The 8,780-nt window shown below is 36.0% G+C and overlaps 1 pseudogene; it reads right to left on the bottom strand.

The window, feature by feature from the left end:
* Nucleotides 1–591: 591 nt before the first annotated feature.
* LOC134209725 (actin-related protein 3-like) lies at nt 592–1,519 on the bottom strand (annotated as a pseudogene).
* Between the last annotated feature and the right edge of the window lie 7,261 nt (nt 1,520–8,780).

The raw sequence follows: 8,780 nt of genomic DNA, 5'->3' as shown, positions 1-8,780 counted from the left end.
CAATTAATTTCATATTATTCGGCAACTCGGCCGTACTATATACAACAGATATACAACTGTGGATATACAACAGTAAAGCACATGTGGAGATTGGGCAAATCAAGTATCCGAAAGATATTCAATTTGCAAAAAAGACAGCTAACCGCGGTGGAGGTTGGTACTCGGATTCTGATGGTTTTTCCGCAAACGTGACCTTTAAGTGGTCTTGTTGTGTAGGGGTTATCACGCCTATCTAGATAGTAGGAGGTTGAGGGTTCGAGTCTCTCCAAGACACGTGGATTCTTTTTCGCAAATTTCATATCAATTTGTCCATTTCGAAACATATGCTGTGCATATGCACAGCCAAGATATTTAAAAATAAGCAAATGTTTTCTCACCTGTACTGCCGTGAATCGCATATTTGTCCCATATGAATAGGAAGCCCAGCAAAGATGGGACAGATATGCGATTCACGGCAGTGTAATGCTCTTATAGGTTATAAAATAATTTTTAATACATAGTGTTGAGATGTCACCTCATGCCCAGAAAATGAGACAGATTTAGACAAATAGTAGCAGCAGAAGAAACGTCGACAGACCTTTGGGGACAAAACTATGTCATGGTGCCAAATACGGGATTGTGACGACAAATGCCCGGATCGTACATTCCATAGGCGACTTTCATATGACATACCTGGTAAAATTGCACCGTTGAGGCCAACATACTTTTGCCAAACCACGTATTATTGCATATGATGGGAAATCATCGAAACTCAATTGATTTAGTCTTGATTCATCCCTCGGTCAAGTTCTCAGTAATTCTTAACCGAGCATCTACTCTACGTTTGATGTTAAGCTGAAGCCTTTCGACCGAAATCCCTGAACATGGTCGACTCACCGCTCAAAACAATGTTATTATACAAGGCCGCCGCATATCGATCGGGCAGTTCTGATGAATCGTGTCGACAATCTCCGACAGTGGTGTCGTGTAGTCCGGGTTGGACAAGAATATTTCTGTTCCAAGGAATCGTTCGTACCCGACCTCGACCCCGAATGGCTGCTTTGCGATGTTCAGACAGATGAATCCAAACCATTCCTTGATCAGCTTGGCCGTCTCGATGCTCTGTTCCAGGTATATTCCAACCTCATGCTCATAAAGGAAGCTCTGAACAGAAGAAGTGATGTTCCCACCAGCGTTTGAAATGTGCTAGGTGGACTATCCCATGACGTAGCCCTCGGCCACAGGAATCACGTGCGTCACACTGTCGCAACAATTCCCATCAGCATTCTTTCCTCTGCCGGACGAGACACCCAACTAGCTGCCAGCGCCAGAACCACCTGCACTGCGATATACAGACCCCGGTACGCGGTGAAGGTCTCGCACATAATCTCCGCCGTGTATTCACTGTTCTCCGGTATGTTTAGAGGAAACTCTGTCAACAAAAACTGATGTCTTCTATATAGTTCGGCACTGCTTCAGGAAGCGTTCCGTCGTCACAATCTTCGACCAATCCGTGGCGTACTGGATACTTAACCGAATACCATGATTATAATAATACTTTTAATTGAAAAAACATCAAAATAATTTAAAAAACAAAATTCCCAGCCTGTCAACAAATATACTATATTAACAATATGATTCACTCTCACGAAATTTTGGCGACACCGCATGTGGCGCCATCCGTGCCCAAAAGGATCGATACACGCTGAAACGAAACTACCCAAAATATGAGGATCGGTAAACACACACACTTCAAAATGTCATCACAACAAAAAATAGGGATGTCTTATGTTTTACTGTGCACATAATCGATTAAAGTTAATCGAATACCAACGGAAAATCAAATGTCAAAATCAAAATTTGGTAGACATTTTTTTACTAATATGTATAACAAATTAGATGTTGCGCGTTGAACCGCCGGTGCACCATATCGATACACGGTGAAACATTTGGAAAGCTAAGAGGTTGCTGTTGAAGTTAATACTTAATATTCTGCATTCATCGTTTTATACTCGCTCTCTGTTCTCCCACTTTTTTGCCGGTTTTCATCTTACATTGGCCCAATTCTGCAGCTCGTTTGGCTGCCATATATTTTTAATTTTTTGTTGTTTTAATTTTAAAAATATTTAAAGGCATCAAATAATACGGTTCTTTGGGAAATTTGACAATAAAAAAAGTCACAGAAAAAACATAATTTTCTAACTATCGACAAAAGTAGTGTTATCATGATAATCATGATGAATCACGTCAAATGTCAGCAAGAAAATACAAAGACATGTCACAAGCTCGTAATCTGAACTAAATGCTCGTACAATCCATATATGTGAATAGTAAAAATGCATGAGCTGTACGATATAATATAAAAATGTCTTTTTCAAATTGATACTTCCCAAACGGACAGAAAAAGTCATTTTAACTACACTGCCCATGATTTCATAGTTGACGTAACAACCAACACCTTCGATGTTGGGAAAACGCATTTTTAATAATTTTACCCGAATCATCATATCAATCAACAAAATACATGAACTAATCTGGCCAAAATGACAATATTAGTTGTTATTTTAAGGCCGCGGGGAATTAATTATTATTCCTTTGATTGAAGTTGTCAAAATATGCATACGACAGTTTATGCGATCAAACAAACGTTTTGTGAAATGTTTGTTCCCATAACATGGCGTAAAAACCAGGCCAAGAATAATTGTAGTTAGTTCCAACGATTTATTGATTGAAGAAGGGAAATCTTTTGAAAAGTTCAAGTTTCCGGGAAAGGTTTTTCGGATAGCTCTTTCCGTGAAAATTAAAATTGTGTGGTAAAGATAAAATTATGTGTGGAAGAGTTCGTGTTGCAAACCAGTACCGTACGGTTTTTTTTGCACTATTACAGCATTAGAATGGTTCTGTAACAAGTGTGCAAGCAGTTACCCTTTTTCATGTATTGGCCAAAGCACTCGTTCCAACCAAATTTAAAGCAAACATGGTTCCAATCCCTATTTTGAAAAACCCGAGTAGACGAGAATTAGAAGTAAATCAATTGTGATTAGATTGCAAAATGAGATATGGTCCTGATTTATATGTAGGATATAAAAGCACAAAATATCAGACGACAATATTCAAATTTGCTATGAAATATCATGAGGTTATTAGTTAATGGTATTTGGAAGAAGTGATTAATATCTCGAGCTATTAGTTTGTTTTTATCCAAAACACATCTTGATATTTAAATAACACTTCGGTGCATTTTTTGTTGATATTTTTGCCTGTTTTTTTGAATCCTACATCAAAATCCATATCATGTTTTATAATGAATAAGAATTGCATTGCAATTGTAAAAATAAAATAACAACCGAGGAATATATTAGGATCCTTCCCGGTAAATGTGCTCGAAATAAACATACCAATATTATCAAGCTGAGGTACAAATAAAAAACCATTTAACACGCACTAATTCTTGTGTGTTAAGTCCTCAGTGGCAGACCTCTCCTGCCACGCAAAAAATGATTTTGACTTTGATATGCACTTTTAGAAAATACCCATAAATTACCACACTTTAGAGGAGGAATGGGGATTTAGATAAGTATGATTTCCCATACACAATTTTGATATGCTTCTAAAAAAGTGTGACACAAATGGCCAATCATTGTGTTACAAATTAATGGATTTTCATTCTGCTTTTATATTATACTTCCTTTTGAATGATCGCGATTGTCTTAAATCAAAACTTTTGCCACAATATTTAGCAAACAAACATTATTTTATTGATTCAAATGAATGTAAACGTTTATCGCCAGAGCTACACCTCGATGGATGAAAACTTATTTTGCCGGATTATACCGTGGATTTCACAAGAAATGCTTGCTTTAGCAGGAACTTGCATATTAATCTTTGATTACAAAATCAGTTACGCCCAAATCATAAAGTAGTCCTGAAATACGACAAAGTTAAACCACAGATAACAGACATTGAGGCTGGCATCCGATACGTGTGTAAACATCCGCAACCGTTGATTCAAATGTATCCTAAATTGTGACCGCGTTTGGCAATCGATTGGAGATGGCGCAAGGATCATTGTTATTGAAAACGCAGCCCGAATGCGGCTGTCAAATGCATTGGCTGCGTTCGAAGGTTGTTAATCAGCTGCGTCCGTATGTAGTAGAGTGGGGCAAGAGTGCGCGTAGGGTAAGAGTACGTTTTCGACTTTTTGAAGTAATAGAAAAAGATAAACTAACAGCACTGCATCAGTTTGACAGGTATTCTGGCCAACTATTATCATGTGTAATTGTAAGCGATTTGAATAAACAACAAGGGAGATATGGAGTAAGACAACTTTTCGATCATTTTGCTAAAAATAATTGGATTTCCGCAACTAGTATTCCATTACCATATATACGTTCAATCAGGTGAACATTATACCATTTCGATAACCTATTGTATAGAGTACTTTATGGTACAGAACACCAATCCGGTTGGTTTTCCAAGAAGTCAAAACCATTACTTGAATAATTTTTGGGACTGTGGGGTGAAAGTACGCAGGGACCGGTGGGGCAAGAGTACGCATATGAATCTTCAAGCTATGGTGTCAAACCCGTATCTCCTGCCGAAATAAGACTTCTTCCAAAGCGTAAAGATCCACAACTAAGAAAAAAGGGACAGAATTCGGAGTTATCACAAGTTTTTAGAATAAGTTGAAGTAATTCGGTGTTTGAAAGGACTTAGCGAACAATGCACTGAAGCGAAATAATGAAATTGTATTAGGACTTGTTCTACACCTATACATAGTACGAAAACACAATTTCATCTGAATGATAATTTCATTTAATTAAAAGAAACATTCATAAATTACGCAACGTTTAGCTGGGAGGGGTTGTGAGATATGTGACGATCCATATAATTTTTAGAGGATTCATACAAATAGTTAAACATAGGGGAGGGGGATAAAATAGCCAAATTTTACGTTACGTGATTGGTAGACTTTCTTTAAGGAAAATGCATTTGTATACGCCTTGCGAAATCTGATATATATTTTTACCTCTGTAGTTTTTTGTATATATATAAAAACAATGGTTTTTCGTATGAAAGTGCACATTTTTAGGACCCACTCCCCCTTTAAGAGTTACGTAATCTTTAAACATTCCCTAATATATGCTCATTAAACATCAATTAAATGTTATTAACTCTTATTTGTGTTAATATATACTTAAAGCACATGATTGGATAAATGCGTACTCTTACCCCACTTGATGCGCACTTTTACCCCACCAGTGGGGTAAGAGTGCGTTTTTCACTTGTCTTGCAATAAGGGTTCTACTAAAACGAATCTCAATAATTTGAATATTTTTTTCCACTGGGTAACATAAAGGAAGAGTATATGAATCATCGACACTGATTTGATATGCAGAAGCTTGCTTCATAAGGGCCACATGATCGATTGAAAACTAAGTGCGTACTCTTGCCCCACTCTACTCTACTGCCGCAATCAGTTGAGTAGATGGCAGTAGTGGGCCAACGTATATCAATTCAAAAGTTTACACAGGATTTTCAATAAAATTTGTTCTAGCCTTAATATCTGTTATCTGTGGTTAAACGAAAACCTCTGTTGTGCTTAATTAGTGGATTGTGAATGTCGAAAAAATATGAGACAGGTTTTTGCTCCATATTGCAGCAGGTAATGGAGGTACGTCAACTTATGCGATCAAATGACCATTTTTTCAAAAACAATTATCGCCATAACTCTAATGTTTCAGAACAAAACATGAATATTTTTCTATGGAGCATATGTATAATCGTACGAAGAATCCATATCCGCAAAAAAGTGTGTTTTGGTCATTTTGGCTTATACGTCAACTATGTGATCATGGGCAGGATAGTCGAATGACATTTTGTCTGCACGGCTTATCATCCGTTTATCAACTCCCGATGAACATTTTGGTTAACTTAGTGACAAGCTAAGAAAATAATTATTTATTATTAGGGTATCCAATCATGGTTTGAACTAGTGAAAAGCGTATCATGGTTTGAACCATTTTGAAATCTGTAGAAATTACCATCTCATTGGCAGGAAATGAACCTAAAACAGTATGAATGGCATATTTAGGTATACTGGAAGTGATAGAGTTTATTTAAACATTCGTACATATTGTTTAAGTAATAAAATGGAGCGATTTAAAAACGTCCTGAATTTGCGCTAAATCCCCCCTGTCAGTGTCATAATTTCAAAAAGCTCGTAAACTTGAGCTTGATCTTGAAGCTGCTGTCCGCTAGGAGCGCTGCATGCGCCTAACTGGAGCATTTTGTTTACGTTTCAATATGAACAATATGAAAAATCGCAATTTTCATATTGATAATTTAGACGATTTTCACACGTTTCGAGTTACTAATCTAATGCGAGAAGATGAATAGTATAACAAATTTGCTTTTCTATAGATTTCCTCAGCGTTTCATGCATGTGATTAGTATTATATTTAGGAGCTGCTGGCTGCTGCAGTAGTTCAAACCATGGTACGAATTTAGTTCAAACCATGAACAGTGTAGTTCAAACCATGGTACGAATCAAAGTTATATAATTATTAATTTCTTTCAGTGAAACTAAGCATAAATATGTGCACCCAGGATGTTTTTAGAAAGATAATGAACTAAGCTTCCATATAAACTAGAAATCGCAGTTGTAACATGTCCCTTTAATGAAATAAATCAACTTTGTTTTGACGGCTCATCTGAAACCCGCCATTTGGTTTAAACCATGATTGGATACCCTAATTTTTACTGAGAAAAAAAAATGATATCACCCTCTGAAAATACTCAATAAATTTACAAATATGAAACATTTTGAATCTATTTTTTCATCTGTTTATTTACAAAATTATTTGAAATATCCCTTGTCACTTTTTAACTCACATTTCTAAGATTGTTTTTCTGATTGAATCATGGTAGGATATGAACACAAAATACAACAGCCGTGAAAAACCAACACAATCGCACTCAAATTTATTTAGAATGTGGCAGTAATCCAGCTGAAATTTGACAGTAGGACAGTAAAACCTAAATGAAAATTTTGAGTAAAGACGGGTTCGTGAAACTAACTAAAACGCAATATGAAAATTCGGAATTTGGCTGACTGCAAACTAGCTATTCAGTTTGCAGTCAACCAAATTGATCACACGGTTTAAACATATACGAACGTAGAAAATAATTCAAGTACTTGTGGGGGGAATTCGTTAATGAATCAATTTGATTTTGATAGATGGTAATTGTACCGGTTTTGGCCACCACCTGCCTAACATGACCAATCCTGAAAAAGCATTTTTTCCAAAAAAAAATCGATCAGTTTGAACAGTTAAGAAGCAAAGCACTCCAAATTGCTTGAATTGCTGTAAATAATGCAATATTATAATAAAACTAAGTTTGGCCACTGAGTCCAAATTATTTCTTTTAAGGCCGATACAAATATTTAAGGACTATTTTGTCATCCCCCCTCGGATTTTTTTTGGCATTTTTTGGCAGGTGAAGTTGCGAAAACCTTTCTGTTTAACTAACATCAAATACATTTTTCGAGAAAAGTAAAAGCTGTTGAGAACACCTGCATGTGATGCAAATTTCTGGTGGTTTATTAAAAACTAAACATTGCTTTCCACGCATATATGTTAGCACTTGGATGCTGGCAACTATGGATAAAAAATCTTGCGAAATACTAGCTAATGCTTGCAATTATTTTCGACTCAAAAGAAATTTAATCAATATTTTCTAACGCGCCGCAAGCATTTTCTTGTATGCGGAACAGCTTCTATTGGAGCAGTCGGATCACAATTTATTTTCCTGTATTATCGAAAGTGTAAAAGAAAAAAAATCGATCTGTTGATGATCGATTTATTCAGAAAAGTATGGACATCCCTGCAGTGTCGTATGAAAACTTTTCAACAGTATGACTGTCACTGTAAATTGGCAGGAAGATTAGCTAGAATAAACAAGAAGAAAACACGTTTAGATTCCTCTTTGCTCGCTAGATGATGTTGTTATCACCGGCAAAAGGTTCGCCATTTCGTTGTATGGAAAAGCTCGAAGTGAACCATATTGTTAATATAATATATTTGCTGTCAACAAAGGGTCGTATGTGATGTTTATTTGCATTTGACATTTTCGGTACATGCGACCTTTTTTGACAAAAGGTCGTATACACGGAATTTTTAATTTCGGCATTTTTTGTCGAAAAGGCTTTTTTTGACAATAGGTCGAATGATCGATTTTCGTTCTATAGGAGGATTCATCAGTTACGTCGAAATGTTTCGAAATAATATTTTATTAAAATATTAAAATATCGGCACAATTTTTTTTTCATGGAAGGAACTGTATATTCTCTATCTTTTAACGTAATAAGCTCGAAATATCCAAATTTGTTACATACGACCTATTCAAAATTCAGTCTAGCATTCTCCACGCGAACTACACACTTAAATTTATTTGCCGGGTTCGGTTAACGAATTACCGATTTCTCAACAGCTGAGCTCTCGGTAGTCACCTCGGTAATCAATTTTGATTACCGAGTGCTCGGTTCAGCTTCTAAGCTAGTGAAATGTCAATAATTACCGAGTAGAACTGTAAAGGTTACTGAGTACTCGGTAAAACAAAATGCGGGTTGATCTGTAAAAATAGAGCACACTTTTGTATCCCAAACAAGCGAATAAAATGGAAATTGTACTGAAACTTATTATTAAAAAAGAAAACACAAGCAATTTCATTTCAACCAATTATTTATTTCTGTCCAATTCGAACAACATCAATATATTTTAGATTTTGAAGTCTTAAAA

This window comes from Armigeres subalbatus, chromosome 2 (assembly GCF_024139115.2).
Source record: "Armigeres subalbatus isolate Guangzhou_Male chromosome 2, GZ_Asu_2, whole genome shotgun sequence".
Taxonomy (NCBI): Eukaryota; Metazoa; Arthropoda; class Insecta; order Diptera; family Culicidae; genus Armigeres; species Armigeres subalbatus.
Note: the sequence above shows the minus strand (reverse complement) of the source record. Positions and strands in the feature narration are given on the sequence as shown.